We start from the raw sequence: 18,676 nt of genomic DNA, 5'->3' as shown, positions 1-18,676 counted from the left end.
TCCAAAATGTATTCTACAGAATATGAATCTTGTGAGATGCTCCTTTAAAAGGTGGAGAGCTACTATCATCCAATAACTTTAGGAAGCTTTCCCTCACTCCCATCCCGGGAGGTCTCAATGGCACATTGGCGCATTGAGGACTCCAAGAAATCTTGTAGCAGTTTTGCTTTCGTTTCATTTTGTTTTCTGAGAACCTATTAATATGGGACACACTTTGGGAAACTTTGCTGTCCTTTGTTACCTTGGCTCTCTACACCCCTTGCTGGTGTGACATGGACCCTAGGTAGAATAAGTAACAACACTATGTTGGTCTTTAGCTGTCACTCACTGCCTGTGACTAATTTGTCTCTAGACTAACCTAGCTCCTGACTGACTAATCTTGTGATGACGCTGTAGCCTCTTGTTGCCCTTCAAGGTAAAAGTTAAGAGCAGATTTTTTTCAACTTAATTTTTTTGAATAGTCAATGTATTTTCATGTTTCAAACAGCAAAAAGTAAGAAAAGGTGTTCAGTGAGAAGCCTCCCTTCCTCTTCATCCCCCATCTGCTCAGTTCCCATCTTCCTTCTCTGTTCCCATTTTCCAAAAGTAACTGATGTTTTTTGTTTCTTGTCTAATCTTCCAGAGATTGTTTAGGCACATCCATGCCAAGTTAGATATACATATTTTTGTCATCTTTCTTTATAGAAATAGTAGCTTACTATACACATTTTTGAAAGAGAAAAATGTTTGGTCCTCATCTGAAAGGACATAACAATCACAAACTCAGGTTCTGCTTCGAAGCCTTAACTTGCTTATGTGAAGAAGAGACAAGAAATATGCTGTGGAATGCCAAGAAGTCTTGGGAATGGCAACAAGAGGCTCGCCTGTGGCAGGAGGCCCCGTGAAGACTGGTAGTATGTGTCAGGTTCACAGATGAGTAAATCAAGGCACAAAGACTCCTTCCAACCTTGACATGGAGGAGGCAGGCAGAAACCTCTGCAACTCCTGGATACTTCATTAGTGATATGAAATATGCATCCTGCAAATGCAAAGAAAATAAGGTGAAATCTGAAAGATTTACCAAAATAGAAAATGTAAGCATCATTAAAAGCCTAGCAAATGGAGGTCTAAGGAGATAAATAAACCACACACGGCATACCCAGTAAGGTAGTCACTTAGAACTGTCACTTCTCTTTCAGTTTTAAAACCACTGAGACAGAGGCTTTGTCCTATTGCCAAGGCAGTGAATTGAGTGGTTAAGCTGATCACAGCTATGTTTTCATGACCCAGCTCCACCTGGTGACCTTGGGCAAGTTGCCTGACCTCTTTGTGCTTCAATATCATTATCTGTAAAATGGGGACAATAGGACTACTTAACTTACAGGATTGTCGTGGAGCTTATAGGAGGTGGTGCCTTTAAAGAGTCCAGAGCTTGACCCAAGTGGATTAGTATTTTCTGAACAGGGGTGAGTTTTAAGAGGGCTTTATTAGTAGATGAGCTTATTTAGGCTGTATCCTTATACCACCTAAGGTTCCCTAAAAGTTCCCTAAAAGTTCTGGCCCAAAGCAGGTTGTTGCTGGGTAGAAAAAACAGTTGGTTTCAACTTGAACACTCTGAATTTTTTATTGGTGGTGGTGGTATTTGTGCTTTCCTTTTGCTTCTGTCTTAGAAAGCTCTCATTTATGGAGTAAATTTGGGGTGAGCTGGATGTACTAACCCACAAAAGACAATTTCAGTTCCAATGAGTAAGAGCCAGATTCTTCCACTTTCTCTTAGTCCCTGGGTATGAATTAGTGGGCCAGAATCATCATGCTAATTTGTAGGAGTGGCTGAGAGAGAGATACATTCCAAATTGTAGCCATTAGCTCAACAGAAACTGCATTGAATCCATGTTCTTTGCACAAAGTGGAAATGATACTTGGAAAGTACCCCAGTCTGAAATCCAGCTGTATAATAAGAACCACATTGCTGATGTCAGCAGCTAGGGCAGCTGTAGTCTGTTGAAAGTCTTTGGGACTTTAGCATCTACTCATATTTGTAACAATTTTGGTTTTTTGGCCCTTGAAATGACACATCATCTTAAAGTTTCAAAGAGAGTTACAAATCAGAGAGGGCTGGACCCATTTAAGAGCCCAATAGGAGTGATGCCATTATAGAAGTAGCTGTCACCCAACAAATGAGAAATAGGCTTACTTCAGAAGCTACAAATACACAAATTTCTTTAACTACAGATTCCAGACAGTTCTCAGACATTAAGGAAGTCCAAGTAAATCTTCGAAACCCACCACAACATAACTGAAGGAGGGAAACTACTCATGTGTAGAAAGTGAAATAATGGCTAACTGGAATTGACAAAGTATCCTAACATTTCCAGGAAACATGCGAGCTATGGATCACCAGTTATTAAATGTAGGTGTACATGTCTCATTGTGGGCCTCGAGTTAATAGTATGAAAAATAATCCTTATAATCTCTCTGGATGATTCTGGTCTACAATCAGCTCAATAACATAAAAATTGTCATATGTTATGGATGAGAATAATAACCTCCCCAAGTAATTTTTATTCCAAATTCAGATTCTGTCTGCTTCTTCTTCCCCCTTCTTTCCATATAGTGTAATGGGATAAATGATGTGTTCAATCAGGGTGGGATGGGAAAAATTAAGAACCTTTAGGAAAAGTATATCCTGAATTTCCACGAGTTCTCTAGGTCAGTCTAGAGTCTAGTCAGAAGGTGTATTCATCCTGCCTGAATATTTCCATTGACAGTGGAGGCAAGGCAGGGACAGCTGAAAATGATTACACTTATGAGCCTTTCCCAGGAAGATCCTAAAGTTGAAGGTACTTGGAGGCTCCCAGCCTGTGACTATTTTGCCTTCATTCCTCTGGGTAAGCAATCATGCTGAATGAATTTGTGATTCACTTAATAAACACTTGGCAGGACGAATTCTTGCTTCCCTGAACCATGTTTTTATCTGGTCTACACCACCCTTCAAAATATGTAAGACAAAAAAAAAAAAAGAACCTTACAAACTAAATGACTGTCTTTTCTCAACATAGGCGAAGGATGTTTTCATTCTGTATGTGTTACGGAAGACAGCATGCTCAAGTGGATGACACAGAATTAGATGTCAGCCCTACCTGCCACTTGAGGTGGCTGAGAGAATTATTATATTTTACGTGATTTGAAAAATGTAATAACTTATAGAAATGTAAATTTTTATTATTCTTTCTCCATTTGGTGAGCCTACCAGGCTTTACAACTCAACCAACTGGCTTCCCACTAGAATTAAGATGCCCCTGACATGGCTATCTAAAGGGTCAGATATGTGTTCTTTCCATTTGAAAATCGTTACATAAACATATATAATATAATCTTTTTTTTAAAAAAGGAGAATATAAATCCTGCTTATATTGAAGCTGAACAATTTGCTTGACTCAATCAGCTGAGTCCTGATACTCAGATGGACTTTAGTCAACTTGAACTGCTGGCTCTTCAGGTTAAATGTCCAGATGGCCCAAGTAACCAGCCTCTCCTGCAGCTATCCAGTTGTTTTAAAGGGAGAGGCTGAGTCTTAAGCAAATCCTATAGCATTTTAGTTTTAACATTTTATTGATTTTTAACAGAAAGACAAATTTCTGGGAATGTAACTTTAGCTTTTATAGATGATAATGTGCAAAGTCATTCTGTTGACTGAGCACATTGTGAAAAGCAGATAGTTTCAGAGTTCAAGTTCAGACTGTTTCTTTCATGGTATTTTCTATATGCTTATATACTTATGTGCTTCACTGTCCTAGATGAAACCAGTTGCCAAATAGCCAAACAATATTTCCCTATAGGTAATAGCACTTGAAATTTCTGCCAGAAATTCAAGCCCATGCCTATTTCATTTAGGACAATGGGAAGGAGAAATCAGATGTTCCAACATTACGAGGTTCCTACGTGGAGTATCTGTTTCCTACTGTGTTTGCCATAAGGCATTAGCAGAGCTGACCTTTCTTGCAGAGAATTTTGTTAGCTTCTTTCATAGATAGCTGTATCAGTGTAAAGAACATTGTACAAGGCATGTGCTTTGTATGGACAGTCAAGGTTTAGTTCTACAATCATCATCAGATGTTTTTAATTTAGCAATTGTAAAATAGTTTGCATATTGCCATTTAAATAGCTTTTGTTTTTGAAAGATTCTTAAACCATCTCCTTGAACTCACCACCAAATCTTTGCTTTACAGATCTCTCATCTGCTACTAAGAGCTCTTCTGTCTTTTCTCGACATAGGTGAAGAATATTTTCATTCTGTATGTGTTGTGGACATACAGAATTTTATTTCCTTCTATCCAGGATTCTTTTTTCTGTGATTTCCCCTTCTTCCTCCCTGTTAGCCTGGTTGTTCACTGAATTGTCCTGGTTTTCAAACTAGTTGTACAGTGTAATATTAGTGGGGATAGTGGCAGAATTAGTAATGAATAATAAATTGTAAGTGCAATATGATAATAATAATAGCATAGCAGTCACTGTGGTGGAAGTCACTTGTTTTGGTCTAATGTCTACTTCTCCTTCTGATAACAGTCCCTCTGTCTTCACTTGGAGATTTTATACTCCCTTACTCTCAAACCACGTGGACATGAGACCCAGGCCAGCCAGTCCATCCTCCAGCCACAGCATTTCATTCAGGGCTGGACTTATGATCCAAACCAAGTCAATGAAACCCCTTTCCAGGATTTTCAGGAAACTCTTGAGATCTCTTTCTCCTGTGGTTCCTCATCTGGGAGGATGTTTCAGCCTCTATCTTGCCATCTCATGGAGACAGTCTGCCTGAGATCAGAACAACCAGCAGAAAACAGAGCCAACCGATTTAGCAAGAACCCTGGAAGACCTTGCATGAAATCCTAGATCCAGATGCTACTGAAATCAGACCTTTTGTGCTTAAGCTAAGTTAGTTGGGTTTCTGTCACGTGTAACTAAAAGACTCCTGACAGTGATAGCTGTGCCATTTATGGAGCCCTGCTCATGTGTCAGGTACCAGTATATGTGCTTTAGTAGTTGTCATCTCACTTAATCCACACAATAATCCTATGTTTACTCTCATTGCATAGATGAGGAAGCAGAGATTTAAAGAGGTAAAATAACTTGTCCAAGGTCACACAGCTGGTAAGGTACATTAAAGCCCCTCTTCTGGTAATACTGATAAAGTTACATTTAGCAAGGTGGGGCTGTGATAGCAACTCAGAGAAATAATCGGACTGAAGTATTGCTCTTAGTTAGGTGCTGAGGCACTGAGTCTCACGTTAGGTACCCTGGGGCTTTAGAGTCTTTATCCAACAGATCTTGTCAGAGCTGAACTTAAACGAAATGAAAGACAGGCAAAGTTGTGCTCACTTGATGTGATAGTTAGGCTCTGGTGTCAACTTGGCCAAGTGTTGAGGCCCAGTTGTCTGGTCAGGCAATCACTGGCCTGATCATTGCTGCAAGGTCAGCAGCAACCTTGCTGCTGGTTGATAAACCAGAAGGCTGGTGTATTAAATCATCAGTCAGTTGACTGCATCTGTGGCTGATTACATCTGTGATCAACTAAGGTGATTTGGCCACAATGCAATAATCCAATCAGCTGAAGGCTTTTATGGAAGAAGAGAGAATCTTTCACTGCTTCTTTAGCCAACGAGCCTCTCCTCTGAATATATCCAAACCCTTCATCTGAGCTGCCAGCTTCACAGCCTGCCCTATGGATTTTGGACTCTTACATTCTCAAATTGCATGAGACACCTTTATAAATCTCATATTTACAGGTCTCTCCTGTTGGGTCTGTTTCTCTAGGGAATCTTGACTAATACAGCTTGGTACCAGGAGTGATTCTTGAGAAACAGAATCTTAAAAATGGTTTTTTACCATTGGTTTTCTACTCTGACTAAACTCAGAGGCACTAATGACTCTGTTTCCAGTAATCAAGATGGCACGGACAGACGTTGGGGTGAATTGGCAAAAGAAATACTCAAAATACCACCATTAGAGGCTGCTAATTGTACACTTATATGCTAGGTTCTGGGTGATAATGTTTTTGACACCTTTTACAGAGTTTTGTGGAATTAAGAGCTATGATGATGTTGGCTGGTTGGTGTTAGATATGTTAGATACAGTGATGAGGGAAGGAGATGTGCTGAAAACTTCAAATTTGCACCTTAAGTGCCATATGTACGATGTAAAAGTTTCCATGTGTGTTGTCATGGTCAGGTTCATGTGTCAACTTGGCCAAGTGGTGGTACCTGTTTGTCTGGTTGGGCAAGTTCTGGCCTGTCTGTTGTGATGAGGATACTTCATAGAATTAAATCATGATCACGTCAGCTGCCTCCACAGCTTAGTCCATTTGTAATCAGTCAAGGGGAGTGTCTTCTGAAATGAGTGATGCTTAAATCTAACCACTGGGAGCCTTTTAAGGAGGATTAAAAAGAGACAGGCTCTTCCTGTTTTGGCTGGTGAGCCTCTCCTGTGGAGTTCTTCCAGACCGTCCAACAGAATCATCAGCTTCACAGCCTGCCCTGCGGATTTTGGACTCTGTGTTCCCATGGCTATGTGAGACACGTTTATAAATTTTATATTTGCGAGTGTTTCCTGTTGATTCTGTTTCTCTAGAGAACCTTAATACATGTGCCCTGAAAGAAAATCTTATTTCTCGTTGTTGCAGACTTGAGATCTCTGAAAACCAGACACAAAGCCTCATTGTGTGAGTAGCAGATTTATAATGTAAACTAAAATCTCAATCTTGCAGGGTGTCTGCTGTTAAAGTAAAAGCTTTGATTGGAAAAGAATGGGATCCTGAAACGTGGGATGGTGATATATGTCTTGATAATGATGGTAATGGGGAGATGGGATCTCTGGAATCTGCTGAGCCTTTGCTAGAGATACCTATAGAAAGAGCTTCTCAACCTCCAGCCTGCCTTGAGGAAACAGCTTCCTGGCCTCCAGTCTCCTCAGAGGAGTCTGCCATCCAACCTCCACCTAAGTGGTTTAACCCTTGAGTGCCTGCTAACCCTGTAACCACCTCCCCTGGGGAAACAGCCCTTACTCTGCCTGGAGTAACTAATCCTGTCTCACCAGATGAAGCTGGAATGGAATACCCTGAGATAATTGGCTTGAAAGACACTTCTATTTCTTTTCCTGACCCACCCCTATTACTTCTCTTTTCTACTCCAAAAGAACTGCATGAAGTCTTCCAATCTATATAGACAGAAATCAGGAGAATATATGTGGGAATAGATATGAAGGGTGTGGGATAATGGTGGAAGGAATATAAAGTTGTATCAATCTGGATTTATTGATATGGGCTCACTAAGCAGAGATTCTGCTTTCAATGTGTAGCTTTAGGGGTTAGAAAGGGCATTAACAGTTTGTTTGGGTGGTTGGCTGAAACATGGATCAAAAGGTGGCTGACATTATCTGAGGTTGAAATGCCCTGGTGTACTATAGATGAGGGGATCCAGAGGCTTAGAGAAATAGGAATGTTAGAGGAGATTTATTATGGAAGATCTGTTCACACACCCCAGGAATGTCCAGAGGACACATCTTTCACCAGAACCTTGAAAAATAAATTTATGAGACTAGCGCCATCATCCCTGAAGAGCTCTGTAGTCAACCTTCTCTGTAGGTCAGATATTACTGAAGGAACTGCTGTCACTAAGCTGGAATCCTTAAACACAATGAGGATGATTGGATCCCAAGTTGGCAGAAGTGAGGTGGTGACAGTAAATCACCATAGACAAGGTGGGCATGGCCCCCATAATGGACAGCAGACTCAAAGTAGCAGTCAAAACAATCTGACTCACAGTCACCTAGAAGTAAAATAGATGGGCAGTCTACTAACTTCTTGTTTGAGCTGTATAAACAGAAGAATTCTAAGTCAAGTGAACAGAAGTCTAACTTGAATTACAAAAACAGAGAGTCATGACCCCTTAATCAATTTTAACCCCTTAATCAATTTGGGCTTAATCAAAAGCCCAAAATTTACAATGCTTACCTTCCTCCCAGCCTTTCCCAAGGAAACCTACAGCCTTTTATGAGGGTGACTGTGCACTGGGGAAAAAGAAATGATCAGATATTTCGGGGCTTATTAGACATTGGCTCAGAAGTGACACTAATTCCAGGAGACCCAAAATGTAACTCTAGTCCACCAGTCAGAGTAGGGGCTTATGGATATCAGATGATCTATGGAGTTTTAGCTTAGGCCCATCTCACAGTGGGTCCAATAGGTCCATGGACCCATTCTGTGGTCATTTCCCTAGTTCCAGAATATGTAATTAGAATTGATATACTCAGCAACTGGCAGAATCCCCACATTAGTTCTCTGACTTATGGAGTAAGGGCTATTATAGTAGGAAAGGCCAAGTGGAAGTCACTAGAACTGCCCCTACCTAACAAAATAGTGAATTAGAAGCAGTACCATATTACTCAAGGGATTAAAGAGATTAGTGCCACTCTTAAGAACTTGAAGGATGCAGTGGTGGTTACTCCCACCACATTCCTATTCAACTCTCCTATTTTGTCTGTGCAGAAAGTAGATGGGACATGGAGGATGACAGTGGATTATCATAAACTTAACCAGTTGGTGACTCCAATTGCAGCTGCTATTCCAGATGTGGTGTCATTGTCATTGAGCAAATCAACACACTGTCTGGCACCTGGTATGCGCTATTGATCCGGCAAATGCTTTTTTTCTCATAGTTGTCAGTAGGTCCACCAGAAACAGTTCTATTCAGCTGGCAAGGCCAGCAGTATACCTTCACTACCCTGCCTCAGGAGTAGACCAACTCTCTAGCCCTATGTCACAATCTTGTCTACAGGAAACTTGATTATTTCTTCCTCCCACAAGACATCACACTGGTCCATTATATTGATGATATCATGCTGATTGGACCTACCTAGTGAGCAAGCAGTTGCAACTACCATAGACTTATTGGTAAAATATTTGTGGGTCAGGGAATGGGAGATAAATCCAACTTCAGTGAAATTTCTAGGTGTCCAGTGGTGTTGGGCATGTCGAAATATCCCTTCTAAGGTGGAGGATAAGCTGTTGCATCTGACTCCTCCTATGACCAAAAAAGAGGCACAATGTCTAGTTGGCCTCTTTGGATTTTGGAGACAACATATTCCTCATTTGGGTGTGCTATTCTGGCCCATTTTTTGAGTGACCAGAAAAGCTACTAGTTTTGAGTGAAGACCGGAATAAGAGGAGGCTCTGCAACATGACCAGGCTGCTGTGCAACCTGCTTTGCCACTTGAACCCTATGATCTAGCAGATCCAATGGTGCTGGAAGTTTTGGTGGCAAATAGGGATACTGTCAGGAGCCTTTGGCAGACCCCTATAGGAGAATCACAATGCATACCCTTAGGATTTTGGAGCAAAGCCTTACCATCCACTGCAGATAACTACTGTCCTTTTGAGAAAAATCTTTTAACCTGCTACTGGGCCTTAGTAGAGACTGAACACTTAACCAAGCGCCACCAAGTTACCATGAGACCTGAGTTGCCTATCATGAGCTGGGTGTTGTCTGACCCATCAAACCATAAAGTTGGGCATGTACAGCAGCACTCCATTGTAAAATGGGAATGGTATATTAGAGATAGGGCTCGAGCAGGTCCTGAAGGCACAAGTAAGTTACATGAGGAAGTGGCCCAAATGCCCATGGTCTGCACTCTACCACATTACCGTTTCTTTTCCAGACCAGAGCTATGGCCTCTTGGGGAGTTCCTTACAGTCAGTTGACTGAGAAGAAAATTTGGGCCCAGTTTATAGATGGCTCTGCATGACATGCAGATACCTCCCAGAAGTGGACACTTGCAGCACTACAACCCCTTTCTGGGATGTCCTTAAAGGACAGTGGTATAGGGGAAATCCTCTCAGTGGGCAGAACTTCGAGCAGAGTGACTAGTTGTTCATTTTGCTTGGAAGGGGAACTGGCCAGAGGTGCATTTGTATACTGACTCATGGGCTGTTGCTAATGGTTTGGCTGAATGGTCAGGGATTTGGAAGGAGCATGGTTGGAAAATTGGTGACAGAGAGGTCTGGGGAAGAGGTATGTGGATAGACCTTTCTGATTGGGCAAAGAACATGAAGATATTTGTGTCCCATGTGAATGCTCACCAGAGGGTGAGTTCAGCAAAGGAAGGTTTTTAATAATCAAGTGGATAAGATGACCCGTCCTGTGGATACAAGTCATCTTCTTTCCTCATCCACTACTGCCATTGTCCAATGGACTCATGAACAAAGTAGTCATGGTGGTAGGGATGGAGGTTATGCATGGGCTCAGCAACATGGACTTCCACTCACCAAGGCCAACCTGGCTACAGCCACTGCTGAGTGCCCAATCTTCCAGCAGCAGAGACCCATACTCAGTTCCCAGTATTGCACCATTCCCCAAGGTGACCAGCCTGCTACCTGGTGGCAGGTTGATTACATTGGGCCACTTCCATCATGGAAGGGACAGTGATTTGTTCCAACTGGAATATATATATACTCTGGATATGGCTTGGCATTCCTCGCATGCAATGCTTCCACAAAAACTACCATATGTGGACTTATGGAATGCCTTCTCCACCTTCATGGTATTCCACACAGCATTGCTTCCAAAACAAGGAACCCATTTCACAGTAAGTGAAGTGTAGGAATGGGTACATGCTCATGGAATTCTCTGGTCTTACCATGTTCCCCATCATCTAGAGGCAGCTGGGTGGATAGAATGGTGGAATGGCCTTTTGAAGACCCAATTACAGTGCCAACTAGATGGCAATACCTTGCAAGGCTGGGACAATATTCTCCAGCAGGCTGTGCATGATCTGAATCAGTGTCCACTGAATGGTGCTGTTTCTCCCATAGCTAGGTTTCACAGATCCAGGAATGAAGGGGTGGAAATGGAAGTGGCACCACTCAGTATCACCCCTAGTTATCCACTAGGCAAATTTTTGCTTCCTGTCCCTGAAACTTTAAGTTCTGCTGGTCTACAGGTCTTGGTTCCAAAAGGAGTGTTCTTTCCAGGAGACTCAACAATGATTCCAATGAACTGGAAGTTAAAACTACCACCTGGCCACTTTGGGCTTTTCATGACACTGAATCAATAGGTATGAAAAGGGATTACTGTTCTGTCTGGGGTAATTGATCCTGACTATCAAGGGGGACAGGACTACCACTACATGAAGAAAAGTTTTCCTGGAATACAGGAGATCCCCTAGGGCATCTCTTAGTACTAAGAGAGTAAAGTCAATGGAAAACTGCAACAACCCAATCCAGGCAGGACTACCAATGGCCCATAAACTTCAGGAATATAAGTCTGGTTCACCCACCATGGCAAAGAACCACAGCAAGCTGAAGTGCTTGCTAAGTGTAAAGGGAACATGGAATGGGTGGTAAAGAAGGTAGTGATAAATATGAACTACAACCATGTGGCCAGTTACAGAAATGAGGACTGTGATTGTATAAATATTTCCTCCCTGTTTTGTTATGAACATGTTTGCATTTGTTCATAAACAAATATCTTGTTTTCCTCTTACTATATGAGAAGCTGTATTGTCCATGTTAGAGTATTTAAGTCATAGGATATGAAGTTTAAGAGTGAACGTTACCTGAGGACTTGTACCCTGTTCTGGAGAGAGGTAGTGAGTTTCTGGTTGTATGTGGGCAGTTGAGTATTATTAAGCAAAACATATGTCTGTTATTGTGTTCTACTTGGAAATTAAGCATGTTTCAAGGTGATATGTATAGCAGCTAGGTTGACAAAAGGTGGACTATGATGGTTAGGTTCTGGTGTCAGCTTGGCCAAGTGATGAGGCCCAATTGTCTGGTCAGGCAAGCACTGGTGACCATTGCTGCAAGGATATTTCATGGCTAGTTGATAAACCAGGAGGTAGGTGTATTAAATCATCAGTCAGTCGATTGCATCTGTGGCTGATTACATCTGCGATTAACTATGACATGTCTTCCATAATGAGGTAATACAATCAGTTGAAGGCTTTTAAAGAAGAAAAGGGACTCTTTCACTGCTTCTTCAGCCAGGGATCCTCTCCTATGAAGTTCGTCCAGACCCTACATTGGAGCCGCCAGCTTCACAGCCTACCCTAAGGATTTTGGACTCTTCCATTTCCATAGTTGCATTAAACACCTTTATAAATCTCATATTTACAGATCTCTCCTGTTGGTTCTGTTTCTCTAGAGATCGCTGACTAATAAACTTGGCCACAGAGCCATTGAGATCCTGGGATCTCTACAGGGAACAGGTCAGTCTGTGAAGAGACAGTTAATGTGTTTTATAGTTCCTTAACTCCTGGAAGAATTAGAGTACCTCCTGATAAGGGCCTTGAAATAGGCCCATGATAGGGTTAAATGGCTGGTGAAAGGTTGAGGCACAGGTTCACCTTAGGGCCATTCCAGCTAGCATTTGTGGTTTGCGATTGATTTGTCATGGTCTGGGCAAGGGCAAGGTGGGGTCATTGTGGTCAAGGATATAAATGATCCAGGCATGGTTGCTGTGCCAGGACTGGGCCTGTTTGCCCTGAAATACATTCCTTGCCTTCCCACTGCCCTGCTCTGCCTCTCAGTGAGACTAAGCCCTACAAGTTGCATTTCCCAGGCTCTTATGTTAGTGGTTTCTTAATGGGTGCAGTCAATGGCATACACAGGCAAGAGAGCGGCAGCGTGGAGCAAGGGATACGTTGGAATATTTTTCTGCTTCATCCTCTGTCTCCAATTCCTTCTCCAGAAACAGCTGCATCTCCTGCATGACCAGCTCTCACAGGACAACCCTACAATGGTTCCACTTCTGCCTCACAAGCCCAGACCCTGGCCTCTGGAAATGATTCCTCTGTCCCTCCAGTCTAGGGGATGGTAGAGGCTGCCAGGTGCTATTAGTCTCTGGGTAGCTGAGCTGTCGTCTTTTCGCATCTCAGCTCCTCTGTCATCTGAATAGCCAATTCCCTGTTGTGAATACTTGTAGTGTTTTCTGTTTTCCTGGTTAACCAAAGGTCCAAATTACAAGAACTCCTTGAGGGCAAGGACCCTATATTTGAGTATCCTCAAATAGTATTTGCTTATAAGTGAGTTCATTGGTTTGGAATCTCTTTCCAATTTAATCCATCCATTTTTACCCTCTGCATGCACAGGATTGTCCCATGGAATCAAAGCTCCTGTTTCTCAGCCTAATTTTTTAATGGGCCTGGCTCCTCAACTTTTGACACATTTGCAGGCTGCAAGACACTGAGCAATAGGAGTCTTTCCTGAAAAATCTTTTCTGTCTGCTCAGTGGCAATATTAAATTGCTGATTTTGTGTGAACTAGTCAGAGAAAACATACTTCTTTTTTTCACTCATAGAAAGGCATCTTAGCTTAACTTGCTGTACAGCTGTTTTTAAAATATTTTTTATTTTTTAATTTGAGACAAGTCTGATTTGTACTGAAAATAGTGTTTGTGGTAAATGAACTTAGCCTACTAATTCTCATTTAATTCAACAAACTTCAGGAGTATCTTTTCATCTGAGTGGAGGTAAATCACTGTATTATTATAATATGGTATTGAAAAACACTCATAATTACATTAAAACATTTATTTTAAACCATTTCTCCAGAGTTCAATCTCATCTGAATTCTTTGTTTGCGCCTGAGAGAGTTGGAAACTTTATCTTTAGCTTTAACCTTACATGTCTGCTTGTCTTGCCTTCAGAACTCCATGTTCCCTACCCAGAATATTTCCTGTTGCTTTGTTTTGAACATCCCCTGTCTCATGAAGAAACCCAGAATGTTCTGCACAGGTAAGTGAGGCCACAAAAACAGCTGAGTGGAGTTGACAGAGTCAGAGCAGTGCAGCCATGTTGCAGCTCTGGTAAAGGATTTGTTGTATCTGTGGTTGGCTGGAGTGGGAGAATTTGGGAGTATCCAAAGGAAGTAGATATTTCCTGACCAGCTCATCCCTTGCTGACTGTCCAGCATTTTCTCGTCTACAACAAAAATGTTTTTGCCTTGTATGTTCTTGCCCCAGGCCTCCTGAGACAGTGGGTGTTTTTATTTATTTATTTATTTAAACTGGTGCCAATTGTGTCAGGAACTAAGCCTATAATGCATAAATCTTGGCCCCAATCCCTCAGGATATAGCCCTTCAGTTGCTGATAAAGGATTCACAGTGACCAAAAGAGTCTGAAAGCCTAACCATTAAGAAGTCTTGGCTTGGTGCTTCTGTGGAAATGAGAATACCGGTAAACGCCTTGTATCCTGTGACCTAAGTAAGAATGAAAAGAAAGTAAGAGGTTTTTAGATTGGGTATCCAAGGAAAAAACAAAAGGGAAGCATCCTTCAGTCTCTTCTTTAGTACCCAACACTGATTTCTACTTCACCACACCAAGTCCTCTAAGCAGGGCCACCACATCAGACAAAGCAGATTGTTTATTGCTCAATTCCAGAGAGCACCGTATGCATAAGCTCTGAAGTTGCACAGTGTGCATTCTGCAGAGCTGTGCATGGTGGCCCTGTGGTGTGATTGAGGCATCCCTGGTTTCCCTTGTTACACCTAACCTCGACCTAAAAGCTTCTCTCTCTTTTAGCTCCAACTGTTTCTCTGGGCAAACAATTCCTCTTAGACCTCAGTTTCTTCGTCCTAAAAAACAGAGGATGATCTCTACTTCATACAGCTTTTGTAAGAATGAATGAGGTGGCAAAAAAAAAAAAAAGGACTTAAGCTACTTGAATAAAGATTTCCCAAAAGATAATATAGTACTAATTTCAAGTTGGCACTAACAAAATTACTCTCTGGAAATGAAAAATTTACCGCTATGAGCTAAAACTAACTCATTCCATGTGCCGTGGAAATTAGCAAGGGCAGGATGCTGACCTCAAATCAACCGTGTTTGGGAAAATTGTGGATTGTAAGTGGCCTTGAAATTATTATTACCCCTCTGTACTAATATGATTCTTTAGTTGAGAATTGTAATATTCATTATTCTTAGAAAGGCAGGAGATGCTGGGGAAAATACTTTAGATTACAAGAGAAGGTTGTCTCCTGGCACCAGGTGGGTTCAGAGAAAAGTGATGGAGGAGCAGCTCCAAGAAAAGAAGCTCATAGAATCAACGATGAAGCCAGAGAGAGTTGCTCTGGGGAAGAATAACCTGATTTGGCCTGGAAGGGAAGGGTCTGAGAGCTTAGAAGCAGATAAGACAGACATGACAGGTTGCATAGGCAGAGAACAAGTTTGATATGTTAGTGGGACAGTGGGATAAATAGCATGATAGGAAGAGTTTGTGCTCTTGGGAAGTAAGAGATAGTGGATTGCCTGGGTGGAGTCATCATAGACCACAGACCACAGAGGGCTATGAAAGCATGCTGAGGCCTTCTCAGACCCCATGGAATGCACACTTTCTAGGGCCATCAAAACCAAGTATGTGGAGAAGAGCCTGTTCCTTCTCCCTGGTCACAACCTTAGATGATTTTAAAACTTTTTTTTTCCCTGCACAGTCTGGTGCTTTTCTCTCTATATAATTTCCCATGTGGACACACACAACTGCTTTGCCAAATAAACAGTTCTTTTCTCAAAGGGTTTTCAAACTAGAACTTGTTTTCAGAGTTGTGTTTGTCTCCCAGCAAAGAAAACAAATAGGCTATCCTACAACTGGCATTCTTCAAATTAGAAACCAAAGAAAACCGCTGCAAAGTATTTGCCATTGATAATTCACCAAAATTGGTTTGTTATTTTTTTTAGCTTAAGTCCTTAAGCTCCCTTTTTAAGTGGTGTTGAATATTTAGTAAAAACACAGACCTCTCTGAGACAAGGGCTAATTATCTGACACCGCACCTGACTCAGGAGCAGCCTGTGCAACCTCAGCAGTCATTGGACATTGACTGCAGCACATCCTCAAACGAAGAAACCACTGGATCTTTTCAAGGTAGCTTTCCAGGTAGCTGGTCTGTGGAGAATGTGTTTCTGTCTAAATTTAGTTGGTTGTAAGGAAAGAAAACTCAAGCAAGTTCAAATAAAGGCTGTAAAGACCTTGAGATTGTATGGAAATAAAATTCAGCCTGTTCCTTTGTGAACTGAGCTTGAAACCAGAAGTCCCAGAGAAGGCAGCGTCTGGCTCCATCTCTCTCTGGAGCAGCACAGTCCTTCATCTACTTTCCTTTGTGTGTCTGCTTCATCTCCTCTTTGCAAATATGTTCTTCTGCTAGCACAAGATTTCTGCTTCCCTATAGCTTTGGCTTTAGATGTGGTTTTGACTTGCCTCCAGCTCTAGCTCCAACCCTGTCCTACACAGTCTTTCTACTCATCTCCCCATAACTAAATGGCTCAGTTGTTCAGGTCTGTATTCCAAATCCTCTCCAAAAGAATCTGATTGGTTTAACCTAGCTTTTGAATTGATTGCATTTGTATCATCTGTCTGTCCATTCATGATCCAATTAATGGTGGCACCCTCAGGGGTAGAGTGCGTGTGTTAGAGAACAGAAAAAGTAACCTGGGAACTCTAGGGGAAAATGGCTTCTGCATTTCAATTTTACCTGAACCAGTGTTTGCATGTTCATCTATTTTTGTTTTGGGCCCCTGCCAAAACTGTTTTGTTGTAGAGAAAACCCCTGTAGCATTTAGTGATTTATTACTTGGTGTGCTGTTTTGAAAGGATTTATGTACCCTAAAAAAGCAATGTTTTAATCCTAAACAATCTTGAGAGAGCAATGGTTTCTTCTAATCCCTATTCAGTACTATAGGTTGGAAATTTGGTTAGGATCTCCATGGAGATGTGACTCAATCAATTGTGGGTATTAAATTTGATTAGATGGAGGCATGTCTCCATACCTTCTATGTGAGTCTTAACTAGTTTATTGGTATCCTATAAATGAAGAGACATTTTTTTGGAGAGCCTGCCTTTTTGAGAATGACGAGAAAGCCACAGCAGAGCCGAGAAGAGCCACAAGGCTGAGAGAGCCACAGAGTTCACCCGTCAGTGACCTTTGGAGATTCTGAGAGAGCAGAGAAAGAAGACAGAATGATGAGAGCCATGAAGTAGAGTCCACCAGCCAGTGATCTTTGTAAATGAAAGAGAATGCTGCTGGGGGAGATTCATGAAGTAGGAAGCCTGGAGAGGAAGCTAGCAGATGCCATACTCACCCTGTGCTTTTCCAAGTGAGAGAGAAACACTGACTGTGTTCACCATGTGCCTTTCCACTTGAGAGAGTGTGGTAGTTAGATTCAGTTGTCAACTTGGCCAAGTGAAGATGTCTAGTTATATTGCTGTAGTTATATTGCTGTAGACATGAGCCAACAGTAATCTGTTGCTGATTACATCTGCAGTTGGCTAGGAGGTGTGCCTGCTGCAATGAATGATGTTTGACTTAATTGGCTGGTGCTTAAATGAGAGAACTCAACATATCACAGCCCAAGCAGCTCAGCATACCCCATCTCAGCACTCACAGCTCAGCCCAGGCCTTTGGAGATGCAGAAAGAAAACACCCCAGGAAAAGTCGTTGGAACCCAGAGACCTAGAGAGAAGGCCAGCAGAGATCACCCTGTGCCTTCCCATAAGAAAGAACCTCAGTTGAAAGTTAGCTGCCTTTCCTCTGAAGAACTAATGAAATAAATCCCCTTTTATTAAAAGCCAATCTGTCTCTGGTGTGTTTCATTCCAGCAGCTAGCAAACTAGAATAGAGAGAAACCCTGACCATGTTCTCCATGTGCCTTTCCACTTGAGAGAGAAATGCTGAACGTCACTGGCCTTCTTGAACCAAGGTATCTTTCCCTGGATGCCTTAGATTGGACATTTCTATAGGCTTGTTTTAATTGGGACATTTTGTCAGCCTTAGAATTGTTAACTAGCAATTTATTAAATTCCCCCTTTTAAAAGCCATTCCGTTTCTGGTATACTGCATTCTAGCAGCTAGCAAACTAGAACGCTTGGTTCAAGGGAAGTTTTAAATGAAATAGCAGAAGCAATAAGTTCTGAACTTTTCTAAAACATCCATTAAACTCTATCTCAGCAACAACTTCAAGCTTACGTATCTAATTATCATAGGGGTGGACAGAAGTTGAGCTAATAGGACTTTTCCTCTTTAAAATGCAATATAGCAACCATATTTCTCTTTCATTTGAGCTTTATAGCAACCATATTTCTCTTTCATTTGAGCTTTCTCTTTAAATCTTACTCCAATCCCAATACATCAAAGTATGTCTTCTAAACAAACACAAGCCAAAATATACCTGATAACAGATCTCTTCCCAAGACACCAAGGGACTAAGATTTTCTTCATCTTAATGTTCCAGACAGGAAGTAAGGGAAGAGAAAGATGGAGAAATAGTCCTCATAGAGCTAAGGAGATAGGAATAAGGACACCAGAGGAGGTAAATGGCACACAGATGGTCCTGGCTGGAAGAGGGCCAGTGCGTTGGGAGATGAGGCTAGGGGAATTCAGGGAGGTAGGCTGGAGGCAAAGGGGATGCAGGCAGGAGAGTCCAAAAGGAGCCTTAAATGGCAGCCTGAATGATTCCTATCTGATCCAGTAGACAAGAGAGAATAGCCATAGCCTTAAGAAAGGGGAGTGATGCAGGAAAAACAGTGTCTGAGAAAACTGTTCTCAAACTGGGGAAGTCCAAGCCGTGACTTCAAGAACTTGAGGGAACTGGAAGCCAGTATAACTGGGGATCCAACCAAGAGCTAAAAGTCAGTGCCTGTCAGCAGGTCAGGCTGGGAATG

General features: G+C 41.8%; 1 protein-coding gene across 17 annotated transcripts in view; it reads right to left on the bottom strand.

Annotated features, from left to right (window-relative positions):
- LOC143653850 (uncharacterized) overlaps window positions 1-18,676 on the bottom strand; it is a 353,382-nt gene that overhangs the window by 130,124 nt on the left and 204,582 nt on the right. Inside the window, exon 10 of one of the 17 annotated variants that reach the window (XM_077125185.1) lies at window positions 379-1,018. The exons of the other annotated variants lie outside the window; for them this stretch is intronic. The gene's annotated coding sequence lies outside the window, so the exon portion shown is untranslated. Of the gene's footprint in view, window positions 1-378; window positions 1,019-18,676 lie in introns of those variants that run through there. 17 annotated transcript variants of the gene reach the window in all.

Source organism: Tamandua tetradactyla, chromosome 13 (genome assembly GCF_023851605.1).
Source record: "Tamandua tetradactyla isolate mTamTet1 chromosome 13, mTamTet1.pri, whole genome shotgun sequence".
Lineage (NCBI taxonomy): Eukaryota > Metazoa > Chordata > Mammalia > Pilosa > Myrmecophagidae > Tamandua > Tamandua tetradactyla.
Note: the sequence above shows the minus strand (reverse complement) of the source record. Positions and strands in the feature narration are given on the sequence as shown.